Raw genomic sequence first — 20,133 nt, forward strand, 5'->3', positions numbered from 1 at the left:
AATATATTGGACACCTGGTGGAAATGTACAAGTACATGTAATGATTGGTAAATGCATATTTATTTATTTATTTCATTGGAGTTTTATGCCGTACTCAAGAACATTCTCCTATGTGACGGCAGCCAGCATTATGGTGTGAGGAAACTGGGCAGAACCCAGGGGAAATCTACGACCATCCGCAGGTTGCTGGCTGACCTTCCCAAGTATGGCCAGAGAGAAAGCAAGAATGATCTTGACTTGAAGTTGTAGCGACCGCATTGGTGAAAGGCCCTGGGTCATTACACTGCGCAACGTTTAGCAATTTTGTCATCACTCAAAATTTTAGACACATTCATGGCAAGTCAGGCAAATTTTAACTTATTCATTTTAGAGAAGGCCTTAATGATGAGTTGTATTATAAGTGTGGATGGTTCAAAGGCCCAGCTATTGCCTGGCAGCCCAGCATTGGACCAGGTACAAGAAGATGGCACTGGAGCCTGGATGATAGCAGGGAAGACTTCAGCCAACCTAACTACACACACAACCCTGTCATATCATTCCAAAAAAGCTGTCAGCAGCCCAGTAAATAAGTGATCCCCCACACTGCAAGGGGCAGATCTTATCGCCCAGCTACAGTGGCACAAGCATGGTATTCCTACCACCAGGGGGCGACATATCCCGCAGAAGGTCAGGACCTTCAAGTATTAAAACTGCTCAACCTCACATACACATCCGGGTTTGGTTACAAACTGATTTATATGAAGGCTTGAGTTGAAAGTTAATCAAAAGGCTGGAGTGTTTCCAAGGCTGGGGTAAAGCATAATTGTGCACACCATTGAAGAATGAGGGGCATCACTCAATGTTTCACTTTGCTTCCACTGTTTTTTCATTTGCAAGGTTTGTCTTGCAAAGCAATTCCATAAAATGCTATTTTCACATTAAAAGGTTCGGGGGATTGCATGACTTGGCAGTCTTTGTGTTTACATGTTCATAAAGCAAAACTAACTGAGAGTGAGAGATCTCGATCAAATGCCCAGCATGCCACCAGGCCAGGGTTTTTGCTAGTTACTTTGCTTGTCCATTAAGTATATATCTATAAGACCTACATGAAGCTGTATATACATGTACAGCAGGCCGAAGTATACATAAAGACACATCCATAAGCATACATTTGTACATCTAGATACATATACAGGTTCATGTATGCTTAGAAATAAATGCACGCAGCAGTGCTTCATGCAGCTGTCCAAAATTGCAATGGTGCCAAAAAAAATCTTCCTTGGTGTACAACTTGGATTATACATATACAAGTATATGTTTATGAAAAAGACTAATAGCAGGCCATTAATTCTGACATCCAAAGAGTGCCAAGTCAAAGCAAAAAAAAAGCATGCTGGAAGAATACGGCACCCACACAAAGACCCTTTTTCTATCTTACTCTGCCTTTGTGCCAATCTAACATGGCTATAATCACCCTGTAAAAAACTTTGGTAACAGGTGTCAAAAAATGAACTACAAAAATTCGCAAATTATTTTGGTGCAGTCATGTTTTACCATCCAAATTAGCCTCCACAAATAACTTATAAGTGCTCTACAAAAAATGTATCATAACTGCGCACTTCTTAAAATAAAAAAGATCTCAAACACATACTAGACATAGACTGCTGTACAGGCACTCTAAACACACATGTACAAATACCAACAAGCCCATCGAAATGTAAGCATGGTGCATGTATTCCCATGGAAACCCTACACTACATGTACATGTCCAAATACCAACAAACCCATTGAAATGTAAACATGGTGCATGTATTCCCATGGAAACCCTACACTACATGTACATGTCCAAATACCAACAAGCCCATTGAAATGTAAAAATGGTGCATGTATTCCCACAGAAACCCTACAATACATGTACATCTCCAAATACCAACAAGCCCATTGAAATGTAAACATGGTGCATGTATTCCCATGGAAACCCTACAATACATGTACATCTCCAAATACCAACAAGCCCATTGAAATGTAAACATGGTGCATGTATTCCCATGGAAACCCTACACTACATGTCCAAATACCAACAAACCCATTGAAATGTAAGCATGGTGCATGTATTCCCATGGAAACCCTACAATACATGTACATGTTTTATGTCACAATTTATTTCAAGTTTTCAAAATGAAGTTATCTTTTACATTTAATCTTCACAGCTGACTTACTCTAATTCCCCAACCTATTTGCATACGAAAGAGCAACTTTCACTGCAATTTATGCACATTTTTTGTTTTTTTGTTGGATTGGTTCCATTGGGCCATTTTCAGGCTTCACAAGAAGTATAATTTTATCAATCTACATAGAATAATCCCTTCAGAATATGCTTGTATAAACACCTTGCAAACATGAGAAGAGGTTGAAGAATTACAGTACATATTTTGTTATTCAAAACTTATGTTTCAAATCCCAATCCAGTAGTTTGGTTAACAGCCATGTGACATTCCAGCTGACGTTTCTTTTCCAATGGGAGCACGTCTCTATTCTAAGAAATGCACTGAATGTGTTTTTCACAGGGCAAAACTATGCATTTCCTGTGGCCTGTGTAACACATGACTTCAGAATAGTAATTTTGGGAGAAATTGGTGTGAATTAAACAATTTATATGCCTACATGTATACAGAATAATAACTCTGATACCGACTGAGCAACAACATGCAGTTTGTACAGGAGTTGATGATGCTGCAAACTTGGAAGCATGGATTAAAAAAACATGAAATAATACAAGAAAGCTCTGTTCAAATGCTATTCATGGTGAAAAGGATTAATCTATAAACATCAATAAAATAAATGGGTTTTTCTTCCTCACTATGCCAAGGCATAATAATGAAGGGCTGTAAACCGATATATCCAGTACATACATGTACATGTACATGCATATCTAACAAATGGACTTTCTCAGAATTTCAGAACTATTTTAACTTTATATCTGAAATATTCAGAAAGAGTGCTACAAACATGTACAATACAAAATATAACATGTAAGTCTGTTTTTCAAAATTCAAGGTTCCTTTAATATTACAAATTTGCGAAGACTACATCAATGTGCGTGTATGCATGCATGCAAGCCATATTATTGGCTATCTGGAAATTGCACATGCCTTTGGTGCGATTTTATGCTCTCTTCTGCATTTCTGTCAGCGTGCCATGGATGTTGAGAGCTGATGAGGAAAGTGGCGGGAGGTCCATGGGGAGCTAAGGTTCAGATGACTCACATCACAGATCGCCCATTAGTTTTTGTGGGCTACAGGACCTGGGTTCTGCTCTCATCTCCAGCACCACTATTACGCTATCAGGTGTGACAATGTGGGTAACACGGCCAATAAATACTCCAGATAACGGATGTAATCGTGGCTTCTGCTCACAGGGGCAGGCCTTCTTTATTACAAGCATGTCTGTAAAGTCTTGCTTTGTTATTTTCCTATAATGCCAATTTTCTCGCCTCAGATGCATCCTTGAGAGAGTCTGAAATAATTGGCCAGTATTCAGGGAATGCGTCTGAGCCCGTTAAGCATCACAGGTCACCGTCCGGCGTTCTGCAGGTTGTCAGAGCACCTGATTATCCACCATTAATCATCCACCTATTGCGCTACCAATCCTACCAGCACTCTTCATGTATATGTCATAAGCGCCGCAATGATCTCGCAGCGGTGGTGAATCTTACTTTCATGAAGCAGCCATCTGCGTTCACCACCAATGCGTACCTTCCGGAGCATCTGTTGGCACCCTACTGGCAGAGGTGGGCTTTATCTCACCCCAGGATGTGCCAGCTTACCCAGCCTTCATTAGGATATCATACCAGGATTCTTAAAAAAAACACTGAAACCAGCTCTCGCAAGATATTACGGTCATTTGCACCCAGAGCTCAAGAATGCCCCACCGGGCGACAGTACATTTGTATAAGCACTTACATGTAATGTAATCAAATCTAACAAATGTTAAAATGGTCTCCAGAAGGGAAGGTGATGCAGGAACTACAATGCATAGAATTAAAATTATGGTCGCAGACATCTACATGAACTGTCTTAAACAACACTTTGCAAACACCCAGTGTACACAAACATGGGTTGATCTTCTTAATATCAACCATACACTTTGTAAACTTATTTCTGTGCATATACATGTACAGTAGGTGTCACAAGAAAACAGTCGCTTCTAATTATTTGTTTATTTATTGGATTCTTGTTTAAAACAACATTCATTTATACAAGGATCATATGGATGGAGGAAACCAGAGTGCCTGGGGTAAACAAGTGGCCTTTGGCAAGTAATTGACAAACTTTCACCCATGTGATAGACAAATACTGACACCATATTGTTAGAAGACAAGTGGCTGGACTGTGGTTAAACGTCCACACATTAATACAATGTATTAACCAATCCCCTGTATAGGCAAATTTTGAACCCGCACATTATAAGTAGCGACAAAAGAACCTTAAACCGCTGGACCACAGCCAGCTTCCCAGTTTTAATTTATTCCTGATTATTTACTCACCTGAGGCATTTTAACATGTTTTAAATGTTACATATTAATTCTCAAATACAGTCTTCCAAAACCTAACACTCAACGTGAACTAAATCATTTAATGACAGGTCTACATGTACATGTATGTGCACTTTAAAATAAGACATCAGGTGCTAAAATAATACATGGGGCAGATGACATAACGCATAATGGCTATCCTGATTCTGGGTTGCGTTTACCTGTATGACTACTGTAGAAAGTACACAGCTGTAGAATTGCTGTCTCAAACATGTTGTCCTACTGGCACCATTGTGACCCATGGGAACAAATCACTTTACAAAATCTTTTTTTCACAGAAAGCACATCACTTTTCCATTAAAGGCCCTTGCAATAAATAAGAACTTTATACTTTTTTTCTTTCCTTTTTTGTGTTTAAAGTTGGTAATTTTGTTTTTACATCAAATATTAATTTTCCATTCAAGCAAAAAAAAAAACAAGAGGAAAATCACATATTTCAATGGTGTCATGTGAATGCATCCACACTTTGCATTATCAGTCTGCCATTTATCCTCATTTTTTTTCTTCCCCTGATCTGATTAAAATCAGGCAATAAATAGTCATTCTGGCTTCAGTGTACTCAAATCAGACCATTCCAAAAATGCATTGTGCCAAAAAGTGTGAAATCAATACATACCAGGGCTTCTATCACTAAACCAGTTCAGTCAAAGCTCACAATCAGGGGTAACCACATTCCCGTGATGGTTATGAGCAATGAGGTCAGTATAACCTTATGATTGGACCAATCAAGACGATGGAGCATCCAAGCAAACAGTATTATAACCCCACAGTATCGTCTGTAACATCTTCTGCCCTGACAATTACAGAGACAGTTCCCTCACGATCACAGGAATTAGGGCCAACATTAGCCAAACTGACTACGCGCCTCAGTGAGACAATCAATTACGTTGCCTGTAAATGTTCGTTTTACATTAATAAATTGCATGAGGTTTACATAATGTGGATCATGGAGGTGACATTAAAGAGAGCATTTAGTTGATGGCTGGGGCTTCAGCTGAATATAGCCAAGTGTGTAAGATTTCTCCATAACCAATTTAAAGAAACTGTTATAGATTTCCATAATATGAAGTATGGAAATGAAACGAAAGCATGCGAACATGTTGGTGGGATGTGATGCGAGTATGAAGAGAATCAATTGGCACGAATTTCCCACACCTGATGGGACATTCCAAATGTATATAGCATGCCATAAGAACTCTGAAGCAAGTACTGTTTTTTTTTTGGTTTGTGAAAACACATGAATGTACAGTACCTTGCTTGTAACCTCGGGTCAGAGAGTGGAAATTGCATATAAGCTGAATGTTTGCTTAACACCATTTGCCAAGAGCTAGTGGGATAACAATAAAAATGTTTTCCATGTTTGCCAGAAAATGTATATATGTGCAATGTCACATACATTGCATGAGTTAACCAAAACCTGGGACTTATACGCTCTATGCTCAAAGAATCAACACACTAGGGTCATTAAATGTATATTGTAGGCACATGTATGTACTGTATTTCTAATTTCTCAGTACTAGTAAGATCAGTCTCCATGGGGCATACAATACATGTATGTTTCCCTTGAACTCTTTTGTTTCCAACTCAAATGAACAGAAGTGTCTAAGAGTATCATAATCAAAAGGTTCCACACAAACGTCCATTGTTCAAGATGACCCGGAGACCATAACTGTGCCGACTGTATACCCATTGGGTTAGAAATAAACTGAAACACCACTAGGAATGGTCTGATATTTATTTTCTTCTCCCTAAATAAAATGAACTCGCTTTCTAATAGGCCTACACAGACTCAGGTTTTGCTTAGTTTTGCTCTCTGGGGTACCCTGAACAATCAGTCAGGGAAACAACCACCAATCATTGCAGTAATACAATACACAGTCATCAGCATTTTCTGACAAACTGAGCCCCCAGATATGTCTATTGTTTACAGGAGAACGTAAACTGACAGCTCCTGCAAAACAGAATTCAAAACAATCTGACTTGTCCTTTCCTGTATCAGAAGATCAGGAAAAGGAGAAAAAAAAAAAACGCTTAAAAGTACTTACATTTTTATCTCTGACTAAATCCCTATGGTGGTAAGAGCTGGAGTACAGGGATCGCTTGGCCACTTTTCTATGTTGAAGATGATAATAATCTGGCATAATCTGGAAAAAAAAGACAATATATATCAGTGGATTAGACAGAGCCAGTTTCTAGCAGTTCCAGTCAGACAAATAAACACAACAAGTCCATTCACAGACAGCATCAAAAAGGTCATATGCTGGGTACTTGTACCATGTTGTTTTTGCAGCTGAACACTGTAAAACAAGACCAGCTTCTAACCCTGCAATGTATACAATGTATTAACCAAGCTGGCAGAGGCTTGACCTTCCCTGTATCAAGAAAGTATGGGAACCCTTTTGCCCATTGTATCAACCAGTTACAATGGTTTGTATTGGGTACAAATCATTTACTTCTTGAAAGCACAATCATGTCTATGACGGTAAAGAGGCTAAAGAAAGTTTGCTTTACCAAAGATTTATTTATTTATTCATTCGTTTGGTGTTTTACCCCACACTTCAAAGAATATTTCATTTATATGACCACAGCCAGCATTATGGTGGGAGGAAACCAGGCAGAGCCTGAGAGAAACCCACAACCATCTCCAGGTTGCTGGAAGACCTTCCCACAAATGAGCTTTACCAAAGAAATGCCATACTTCTCAACAACCTCTGCACATGTCAATGTATATATCTCATGACTAAAAGTTAGATGCTGAGATTTGTTTTAACCTTTGTATGCAAAGCTAGCATTTACATGTACAACTGGAATAATGTCACTTTGGAGAAGTAGCACAGTCACAGAACTTTTGAAAATTTCTGAACCCTTTTAAACAACCCTAATTAAAAAACATAAAACCTACATTTACAATTCCAGGTAAATGCGTTTATATGCATGCTCTGACATGACAAACGCAGTGGTGCATCAAAACCTTTTCACAAATATGAGTCTCATAAATTTTTTTTCAGGCTCTACACATTACACTTAAAAAGATGCATACTGTTTTCTGATGACAACAGATATATACAGGTACAACGTGTAATGAGTTTTTGTTGTTCAAATGTGTAACTTCCCCCACCCTGACCAACAGAAGTTTCCATGTTACTCTGATGTTTCAACAGAAACAACAACGTGGAATAAATATACAGGGTTTGCAGTCTTTATACCACTAGTGCAGTGCAAAACAGGCACATAGACATGTATACTGTACATGAATTTGCAATTAAACTTTAAAGACAGAAAAACTAACTTTGTCAAATTGTTGTTTTTGAGGCTGAGGATCACATAAACTCCATGTACATGTATTAATACATCTTCTGTGGTGACAAATGTTAAGCTGTGGCTTAATGTTAAAAGTATGTTCTTGAATCCTGTGTTTTTTTCATAGAAATTATACACAACATATAGCGACGTTTTCATCCGGGCTAATATTAACACCATATAACCCTATGATGAGTGCAGCTTGGTTAGTTAGCACACTAGCACTGTGTAATGATCCAGGAGCCTCTCACCAATGTGGTCGCTCTGAGTTCAAGTCTAGCTCATGCTGTAAGCTGGAAAGACCGCCAGTGACCTGCAGATGGTCGTGGGTTTCCACTCGGACACTGACCAGTTTCCACCCATTATATTGTTAGGCGCCATCATATAAGTGAAATATTCTTGGGTGTAAAACACCAATCAAATAAATAAATAATATGATCAGAGTATTGTACATGCACATATGTTGATTAAGTGATACACCAAGTGCTGAAAAAAAGTCAGTGGAGAATAGCTGATGTAGAAACTATATATGTATATATATATACATTTATATATATATATATATGATGATAAATCACGTGCATGTGTACATATTGTAATTACTGACGTATTACATGTACATTACCCATTACTTTATACATATATATATATATATATATATATATATATATATATATATACACACACATGTATACAATGCATGTTTACATGTGTATACATAATAGAAACTACCATAAACCTTCATGTACATCCGCACCAAGGGCAGGTTCTTCATGTACAAAGGGTACACCACACTTCTACATTTAGCCCTCTCTCCTCAGGGTATAAAAGCTTAACTTGGCACACACTGAGATCCCAGATAACCAGTAAATGGTGTGAAAACTGGGGTGTTTACAGGCATCTTCTGAAGACAGTTGTATGTAAGGCTATCATCAGATCTGTCTAACTAGCTGGCATTAATGAGACTTGGTCAGGGGCCAGGCTGGACAGATGATCAGATTGATCCCTGAATGGCCAGAGATGTCATCAAGATCTGCCCTTTCTGGTCATCAACCTGGGGCAGATTATGGCACCCAGCTGACCATCAATCACAGGCTGTTGTCATGGTTTGTGAACATGGCAGGAAGGGGGAAAAGGGTCAAGCCAAAGGCTGATCTGGTCACTGAACTGGACAATGATTGACTCCTAATGGTAGCCACTACTACTACATAGTCATCCCTGGTACATGTACTTAGCTCTTCTGTAGAATCTACCTCTACACAATTCCTCAATAAATGACCATAGAGCATACAACTTTTTTCACACATGATCCATAAACACATATAGATATATAGGTACAGGAACTATCCAAGCTCAGACTACCTGTAGATAAACTGGTTTGTTAGAAGAGAAGAGTATGTGACACGTACATATGAATTATTCTGTCACAAAAAAGCCTACATTTTAAAAGTTCCTGTCTTATAAAAGGCAAGCGTACATTTTAAAAGTACCCCTGTATGAATCACTTGACAAGTGGACATGCACACTGCCTACAGTACATGCATATAATATAGCTCTTCACTGACATGTCTTCTCTCTATTCTGAACACCCAAAGAATTTTTTTATGACAGCAAACAGAATGTACATGTAATCACCAACAATTTTCATTCTTTTTAAGTGCATAAGATTTTGGATCATGTGATGTACTGTACATGTGAGCACACATACTGTGCACTGTAATAGCAAACGCTTCTGTGTTAACTTCAGAAGAAGTAGTGACAATTCAGAATGTCTTCATGATAAGCATCATGTCAGATTAACTAAAGGCTGTTCCCTCTATCAGAATGGCACATAGCAGGGAGCATGAGCCTGGGAGATTCACTTGACCCCTTCCTCTTCCTTCACATTTATGTATTTACATAGACACAGTGACTAATCCAGGCAGTTTGTCAGCTTGTGATCTGGACCATCCAGCTGTAGCCCAGACAGACATCACACTAACTACATCTCCATCTCTCATCACCATCCAATGGCTATTTCATGCTACATCTAGCTGCTAAAGATTCTTACCCTAAATGCTAACAGCTGTTGTCTGTAATAAACACTGTAAATGACAACACATCTAAGACTATGTATGTGTAATTTTACATGTAGTATCACTTTGCACCTCAGGATCTGTAAACATATACATGTGTAGTTCTCTGTACAAAATGTCTCTTACATGATGTACACACGAACACAGATCTTTCTCTACAAAAATCTCTCACACTGTTACACAGTAAAAATGTCTCAGTGTTACACAGTAAAAATGTCTCACAGTATTACACAGTAAAAATGTCTCACACTTGTTACACAGTACCATTTTAATCGCATTTACCCTATTTCTTCTAAAATTTGGGACACCGGGTCTCCTCATTTTAGCCAATATATATGCAATTCTTGCAGGAAAATTGGGTTTCTTTGTTCTCACATGGTTAGACCATCTAATAGACATCACACTCATACATGTATCTTTACTTTTAACTCTACTAATATGAACAACAGAATGAAATGGTGATCAAGTCTGTTTCCTGAAAAAACTTTCCAACTGAAACATGGTATTAAATATATGCACAAGGAGCATCAGAAGTTCTATTCTCCACATGCATACAGTGTGCCCCATGTACACTACACTATGTTACTGGTTATGACCTGAAGGGAAACTTTATGTACATGTGGCCCTATATTTGCTACATAGGGCCAAAATTCCTTCACTGAGCCATTCACAAATGCCTGATACAGCTGAAATGAAACATGAAGCCTGTTTATTTTCCCTACCATTAAATTTGGTTGTCCCCTCTCTCACCTGATGGGGACTAAAACATTAAATCCAGATTTAATTCCCACTAAACATGCCTTTAACTCTCCTGAAGAGTTTAAACCCTGCCCTTGGTGGTTGTATATATTACACGTGGCTGCCACAAGGTTCACTCCCCACACTTTTCATCAATTTAAATGTCACTTTTGGCAGTTGATAAACAAAAAAAAAGGGGATGTACTGTGTTACAGCTGATATAACATGCACTCATGTACTCCACTGTTATGTAATATATTAGTATGTAGTACAAGTAGCATTTGTCACACTGTGATACATAAACTGTGTATAACGGGCATGTTGAAATGATGTAAAGCTTCTAATAACAAACTCGCCATACACAAAATTCTTAAAGAGGAGGTAATAATTTCTTCTTATTTTGTGGATTTATTTCTGTTTTTTAATTTATTGGTGTTACATGATCGATGACTAAACATGAAAGAGTTAAATGAGGAAGTCTAGAAAATTCTCAAAATAGCTGTAAATATACACCATGTATATTTGTGTATGTACATAGTAACAGTACAGTAGGTGTTGAATATAAATTTTGTTCAATTATGTGTTAAAAACAGCTCTATAAACAGCCATCAAACACATTTGGTTGTAAATAAATAAATTATCTATTTACAGTCCTGCAGAAAGTCAGGAAAATTATAGCCAATTTGGTTGGACCACAATAAAAACACACACTGGTGGCAAACAATAATTACATGTAAATGCATGCTAAAAATCGATATAAAACAGAAATAATTCTTTGCCTTTGTGTTAGATAAAGAATAAAAAAAAATTTAAAAAAAAAGTGAACAAAATGCCTGACATTTGTTTACACATTGTTTTGTTTTGTGCATGCACTGAGCTGGTCTTACATAAAAAAAACCTTATGCTTAAACAATAAAGTCCTAATTTTCCAGAAGGATGAAAGCTAGAACACTAACTGAGGCCGACAGCATCCACCTTTATACACTATAGCATCACATATCGCACATGTGTTACATCTCAAACGTTATCGGACAAGACTCTAAAGTGGGCCAGGAATTCAGTTAACAAATTACTGTGGTACAATATTTAACTTAATTAGTACATGATGAGTTTATTTCTCCAGGGGCGCGTTTGGAGTACAGGTGTACATTTGGATCAGTACAAGGAATTATGCAAGAGCACCACTATACATAGGACTGAAACAACTGAAGTCTTCTCAAACAATTTATTCACAAACATATTTACAAAATTTTTGTGACACAGGAAGTGCAATAAGAGTGTTAAAAATACTAACCTTAAACAAAATCATAACACTAGACCAAATTTATAGTGTATTGGTAAGGTATCCATATAAAGTTTAAAAAACAAAACCTTTTGTCTTGTGATTTTGCACAACTGAGATACATTTATCACAACTCAAAGTAAGCAAAATTGCCCACAGTGAAAAAATTAAAAGCACCACTGTGTTGGCAATTTTAGTTACATGTAGTTCCATAAACCAAAAATTTAAACTTCTATACGAGTTTAAAACACAGGTGATGTCACATCCTGTTTCCTGTTTCTCTAACATGTTGTATCCCATGTAATAGTAAAGATTTCTGGATTAAAAGCTGATATATAGAATTACCAAGTATGGTCAGAAAAATGGCTGTGACCGTTTCGTCCTGATAACTAAGGTTATGTATTATTCCTGTCTTTGGGTCAAATCATCACACCTGCATATGTACATGTACACATGTGTGCGAACTTATTCAGCACACCCCTCAAATCAGAAACTGTGGTAGTTTGGTACATCAAAATGCATCAACGCATGTGACTGGATAGTAACAGAAATTACCGGTACATCTCTGTTGTACTGAATGTCATCATCAACAGATGAGCGGCAGTGTTTCGGAGATTACGACAATATTTAATATGGATGCAAGCACAAAAATAGTTTGGGGCTGTGAAATGTCTATGCACAATTAATACAGTGTACATTGAAAACAATAGAGCATCAGGTGTTCAGAAATCTAAAATCTACATGTAGCTGGATTAAAACATCTTACAAGAAGCTGGCTTGGTATAATACAAGGTGTATTTATAACACAGCTCCTGTAATCCATGTGTTGCACTATGTACAAGTCCGCGTATCATATACATAGGTGTTTCATCCAGTATAAAGCTTGACTGGCCAGTGAGTATCCCTATAACACATGTACATGCATAAACACACAGGGTATAGCCAGAGAAACCAGATCTCTTTATTAGCAGTAAAAACTTGCAGCCATCATAACGGGAACTTTTGCTAGTAATAAACCAGTTTGCTTCTTGACCTTCCCTGTGAATTCCTGCACAACTTCTGATACAATCTGTGTTCCCTCCCAGACCTCCAATGCTTTAATATTAATAGTAACATTGGCTAACTAAAATAAACGGCAACCTCTACAAGCAGGCAGAGTGAATGTTATCCCAGACTGTTACATGTACAGGGCAAGGCAAGGCAGGCATGGTATACCTCACCCTAGAGACACATGCACACCCCCTGGTGAGCTGTAGCTGATGGTATTAGGCTGCTTGGAAACCCTCTGGGGACAGGATTGGTATCTGTTGTAGTTTAGGCATCAGTCTACACATATTTTCTTGAACCACTCAGTTTATTTACCTAGATCAGATGCATTTACACTTAAAAAGGTGGGAAATCCATGGACATAAATGTCTGTTAGAGCTTACCATGCAAAGCCAATTGAAGATACAAGTACATGTACCACATGCACTGAGATTATATGAAATCCTGAACCTATCACAGACTGCAGCCAAAAATACATCTCCTTCTACATGTACCTATCCAAAACTACAAATACATGTACATATACCAGTCTAAAATCAGTGATAAGATTGAAGGATCAGTCAATGCACATTTACCATTCACAAATCACACACAGGGGCAAGAACCATGATGGCAAACATAGTCTTGCAAAAAGTGTAGGCCAGACAAGGAATGAAAGCTGAGCAATCTACAAATCTGAGCTGTCCAAGGCTGGATTTGAACACACACCTTGTATGTTCTAGCAATTCAGTTGGAATCACAGCATAACTACATGTACAAGTATAACGACTACACATGTATTTGTATGACCATGAACATCTACATTTATTTATTCCTTTCTTCAATACACCTAGTTTTCAACTGGTTACAAAATTTTCAATATGGACAGAAGTTAGGCACCATAACTACACCCTTAAAACCTCTAAACAGTCTCGTACACTTATTGTACATTCTGGGTCGTTGGGTGGGAATAAGACGGTGGCAATCAGTTGAATGTCAGGGTAAATGAGGCAAAGACAAAAAAATCAAACAACACAGCAACAGAGACCAGATAATACAAGTTGCTGATGTTCAGTCAAGCCAATCCTGGCAAACTAAACAGGCAAATGCTTGGACAACGACTTTTTTTTGCTTGTTTTTCAACAAGAAGTTCCTTTTATGAAGACAGCAGTTGAAGACAATGGGCTCACCCAGGAGTGAGTTGGAATTACATTTGCATGATTGTCATTCATTGCCTTCCTCTGGGGCCGACCCAACACATTCGTCTCCAGTTCAATTTGTCCAGTCTAATACCATCTGCACACTACCAGGACAAAAGGCTTTCTGCTGGTATTGGGAGAGGCGTTGTGGCTAAATCTTTGGGATTCCCCAGTAAAGGCACTCCAACGGCCAATCAGCCCATCAAAATTTCTACAATGATCGCGCATCACTCAGGAAGTGACAAATGCCATTCCCAGCTCTCTTATCTTGTCACTACATACATTCAGCGGGAAGATGTGGTACCCCTCTGCCCAACCCCTTTCACAACTGTCACCTTCTGAATTCAAATGTGCCACGTACATGTATCTTGAATATATACCCATGGTCATTAGTTCCTCAAACTTTTGGCATATAAAAGAGCAACTTTCAACAATTTATGCACATTTTAACTACACTAGACAAAACTACATTGATTGGGTTGGCCAATTTCAGGGCTTCACAAAGTAAGTGTAATTGTATCAGTCTACACAGAATAATGTCTGAAGAATATGCTTAAATAAACACCTTGAAAAATTACAGCACAAACCAGAACAGTAACATCCACAGCAGTAACAAGTGTAACAAAAATTCGAAATAGCTGTGATATCAACGCTATCTTGAACTCAAAATACCCCTCATTATTAAAGTGAATGGTGTCTTGTCAGCGGAGGATGTCAAAAATGCCATCAGTATACAATAGTCAGATTCACAAGTGCATGTACGTGAAAGGTAACATGGCTTGCATCATGAAGCGTAATAGAGTCTTTCAGGAGGAGCTATCATGTTGACACTGCTGCATTGTTTTTGATAGTTAATTTTGGGTTTCTCCAGATCAGTGTGAAGGACAGGTAAACCAAGTACATACACGCATCCATGTATTTCTGAGCTAAGAATGCAGGAGATTCAGCCAGATTATGGGTTTGATACATGTATTTGTTTTAAACTCTCACAGTGTGAGCTTGCGTTTAATTACCACGATCAAGAATCAATACATCTTTGTCTGTCTCCAGATGATGAGATAAAAGACCTCTGTGTGCTGTAGTCTTCTTTTGTGGGAATGTACAGGTTACAGTCTATTATGCCAGCATAGAAGAGATACTCTATTTTGGCTAAAAAAACCATCATTCATTACAGAACACACTTACAGCAGCATTTTTAACCTTCTTAATCACTTTTTACAACTCTTTAATATCCCAGAACTGGTAAAATATCAAGTTACTTGGCACCAGAATAATACAATCTTTGAATGCATGCAATTGTAAAGGTTAGTTGGGGCATTTCAAACAAGTTGCAAACTTCGCAGGTGCTATTTTCAAACAATGCAAAGATTGTTGACTGTATGACCAGCAAATATGAATGGCAAATTGTCACAGCATCAAACAAAACTTTTTAACAACGATGGCCTACTGTGCCCATAGCTGCTGTACAGGCACATGTACATGTCCTTGTTATCCGCTCATACTACATGTACATATATGTACATATTTATCTTGAGATCTCTCTTAATGAAGCAATACAGTGTAACGGCACCACTCTCAGTAAAATCCATCTGACATCATACAGACATTAAAACTGTAAGGATAAAGATTCTTCTGTGTCCGTCTGTTCACTGAAAACACAGGGCATGAAATTTTCATGCACACAAATGTGTTAGACTATGCAGCATGAAGGTGACAGTTGAATAAGTTTGCCTTGTACCGGGCGAATCACTGTACAAGTCGTATCATAATATAAATACATGTACATGCATTTGTACAGACAAAAGATTCGCTGATATGTGAACACAGTACATCATATGGATCTAACCAGTGTACATGTTTATGGAACAAACTCAAGAAAGATTCTAGTTTTAAATGGTTGTTTGCTTTTTTTTGTGCATGTACATGTTACCATATTTTATCATTTAACTTCTTATGATGTCTTAATGACTTCATTTGTTTATCATTTTATAAACATAACAGATCATGTGAAGAAAAAAAATAGAAAGTACCAACCATTCCCCTATTTAAGATTAAACCCAGAGGCCCTAATCAGCTAACACTCCAATTCTACCATCATTACCTGGATACTAATTATTCCGGTAAAATGTGCAGACCCAAAAAAATCATTAATTGATTAATGGATTATACTGAGTTACATGTATTTTCCTTACAGCCTTATAAGCATTGCACTCCTGTTTTACATATGTACACATAAAAACAATTAACATAGATTTACAGGCAGAGAGTCTCAGCAATATACAAAAACATAACTGCTTTATTGTCAAAGCCCAGCTTATTCTAATTAGTAGATTACACATTGCTGACATGGGCAAATAATGATGATCATTTACACCATGCAAAAAAAATTAGACAGGCTTAAAAAAATATCAGTATGTATCTTTTTAATTTTTTACATAAAACAGACCATCATGGTATGCCTAATGGTGTGTGCAAAAACCAAAGTTTCTCTTAACTCCATAAATTTAATTCTTTAGATAACAAGTAGATTTCTGTTGTTTAAGGCTTACCTACATTTTTTTCCAACCCAGAGGAAGACGGGCAGAAGATTTTTATTGATTTGACATGAATAATAATCAGAAAAGCTTAATCGTGCATTTATCTGCATGGCCAATTGGCAGTCCTAGATTCCCATGGATTTTCCAGTTTCTCCAAGTTGTAGTCTGACTTTTCTATACAATAAGAAAGTCGCATTAATCACTGGTGAAATTACTAAGAGCTCAAGGTACCGCCCAGGATAAAAACTGGTAGGGAAGATGTAAAGAGTAATTGGTTAAATGGAGCCTGCTGAGGATGTATCAGTAAGAGATGGATGGACATGGGCAGCAATCTTGAACAATGATAAGGGAGTTAGATGTCTGCCCCATTGTAAGAAGCAATGGTCTGAAACAACAGCAGTTTGTAGCAGGAGCTGCTGACAATGAGCAGCCATACAAACCAGGGTCCCCTCATCAGTGAACCCCTGTACAATGTACCATAGATCTTCTAAGAGTCTAACAAAAACAAAAAAAAAAGACAGACGACATCACCAAGACAATGAATTTCTGTTTGTGGGGGGTACACTATTCCATCAGGATAGGGATTTGAGCAAGACACACAAGGACCTTTAATCTGCCTTATAGACCGGTTTGCCTCAATACTGAGATGCTGCTACAGTTTTTTGCCAATTACAGCGCAACAGACCAAAGTTGTTTTGCTCCACACAAATTATACCTTAACGGAAATATCTGCCAGTAAACATATATATACATGTACGCCATTTACCGATAAGACACTGTAACAAAAAAGGTTTGCATTCTGGGTCATTATCCTTCGAAAACATTTGTATAAAAACTTGTATCAGGGTCTGCTTTTGAACCTACATGTAGAATTTTGATGATTTTGCACTTTCAAACTGAATAAATCTTCAAAACCCAAAATAAATGTGATTTTTACACATTTTCTAACTTTTAATGGCATATCTGCTCCAAATAATATCTAACTTGTATAGTCTTAAAAAAAAACAAAAACAAAAAAAAAACAAAACAACAATCTTGTCAAAGCAAACAACATTTCATATGCTTGGCGAAGTTAAACATTTTGGCAAATAAACAATTGGCTACCATAAACAGGGGAAAAAATGAATTCAACATGGGATGTAATATATCATACTGCCAGTCTGTTGACCGGTTAGAATAATTTAGCATAATGTCACTAGGGATTTTTTTTTTGTTTTTTGATTGGTGTTTTACGCCGTACTCAAGAATATTTCACTTATATGACGGCGGCCAGCATTATGGTGGGTGGAAACCGGGCACAGCCCGGGGGAAACCCACAACCAAACCTTCCAACTTACGGCCGGAGAGGAAGCCAGCATGTGTCACTAGGGAGTTTACTGTAATCTTTTCACTTGAGTGACCATGTGGCAGTGTGGAGACTGGGGTATTGAACAGTGGAAGAAAGAATGGTCAGGACCTTACAGTACACATGAGTGTATCTGGTGGACAAGTCAGTAAACACCATGCCATGGAGGGTGCATATAGACACACAAAGCCAGCAAAAACAGATTCAGGATACTAAACAAAGCCAGTGCTATAACATTTGAATTTGCAGTTAATAAAACAAAATGATGAGGGCAAGGTCTTGAAAGAGGGCAAGTACAGTAAAGTATCAGGTTTCAGAAGGGAGTTTTAGAAGCCCATGTACTTTAATTACAGTAAAACAATTTAAGCCAATAATACAGACTTCAAAAAAAAAATAAAAGAGTCTATGCTATATGTAAATGAATGCCAGCTATTTCATTGGATTTAAACATATTGCCTATAACACTGGGACATCTGACAAAAAAGTGATGTACAGCTATAAAGTTTTAGTTATAGTTCAATCAGTGAAATGTACAAGTAGTGAAGCTGACTGACAAGTTTGAAAACAATTCTGAAATGCACCAGATGCCAAAAAATGACTTTTCTCTTGTATGCGCTCAGGCGTTTAATTTCCATTATAAAATATGGTGTCTGTACGGTACTGAACACAATCAAAAGAAGCCAGGCTTTGCTTTTACATACTTGAACTTGTAACACTCGCATACACAAGACTCACAAGTCTCCCAGTTTTTCTAACACGTTACATATATAATGGAGCCTCACTCACATCGCACCCTCATAACAATAAATGATACAGCTCACGTTTTCCTGGAGCTGGTATCAAATGCCCAAGAGGTTTAACTTTACTTAGTCAAAGTGACGATCAGCTTGAGGTGCTGGTACCAGAACAGAATCAATGTTTGTATGAGCAGGATCGACCATTACCCTGAGCTTGATTAATCCACCCGTTTGCCTTCTCTCTGGGGAGAAATAGACGAAATTTATGCGGAGTTTTCGGCCAAATACGCCGTACCAAGAAGGCACTGATCAGAAATCTGTGTCTTAAATAATGCAGCATCGGCAGTACACTGTACGTTTTACTGCTTATACAATGGCACAAAGATCAAGGTCTTTGCGACTGACAGTGTATTAAATCTGACTAAGTGGATGATAACTCAGCAAATTAATTGTACACTGAAGAATTTAGCCGAGCCACCAATGGCCACATTAAATGATTACAGATATAACATGTTTCACATCACGGTTAAATTAAATCATTTCTGGACATTATTTAGAAGATTGTTTGCATTTTTCTCTCCTAGACATTGCACATAATCCTACATCAATTTTCTTCCTTATACCTGGAGTGCATATATTGTAAAAAACTATATTTAAATTTTAAAAAAAGTACATAATATTTTGAAATATCCTTCATATATTCACAACTGAATTGCTGTCTGGCTTTCTGTTCATGATGGTCTCCTTAATTGTAATGGATTGTTTTGTACATGACATTGGTCTGTAACATCAACTTCTACAGAATGTAGATGTACATGTAGCCCTACAAAATTTACATGGACTTACTCCTTCTCTGAAATAGTTACTGTGTCAGTGGTCTAACCACATCCATGAGTGTGTCATGCGAGGTACTTGTACATGTACACTGTAGCTCAAGAAACAGAACTGCATCATTACACAACTGTCCCTACTTGATAAGTCTTGGCCACCTGCTTGGGGAATTCACCTTTTAACACTCTCCAGATGTTTTCAGTAGGAATGAATGGCAATGGTGACCCCCCTGTACCTCCATGGAGATAAATAAACAAAGGAGCTCTTCAAACACAACAGGGAGAGGGGGATCTGTCAAGAGGCTGCACAGAAGGTTTACATAGACAGGGGTTAGAACCTGATGCTGAAATGCTGCCGACAGGGGTGGGGTGGGGGGGGTGGGGGGTTGGAAGACTTGGGAAGGAGGGAGAGAGAGGTGGGGTGTGTGAGGTAGGGGGTCTAGTACAGGGGGACATAAACCAGCTCCTCACACATGTACTGTACATTCTAT

General features: G+C 37.9%; 1 protein-coding gene across 1 annotated transcript in view; it reads right to left on the bottom strand.

The window, feature by feature from the left end:
- The window catches only part of LOC135472594 (furin-1-like), a 64,692-nt gene extending 57,980 nt beyond the window's left edge, over positions 1 to 6,712 (bottom strand). The window contains exon 1 of the mRNA XM_064752161.1: positions 6,619 to 6,712. The gene's annotated coding sequence lies outside the window, so the exon portion shown is untranslated. The remainder of the gene's footprint in view (positions 1 to 6,618) is intronic.
- Between the last annotated feature and the right edge of the window lie 13,421 nt (positions 6,713 to 20,133).

The sequence above is a fragment of the Liolophura sinensis genome, chromosome 8 (genome assembly GCF_032854445.1).
Source record: "Liolophura sinensis isolate JHLJ2023 chromosome 8, CUHK_Ljap_v2, whole genome shotgun sequence".
Taxonomy (NCBI): domain Eukaryota; kingdom Metazoa; phylum Mollusca; class Polyplacophora; order Chitonida; family Chitonidae; genus Liolophura; species Liolophura sinensis.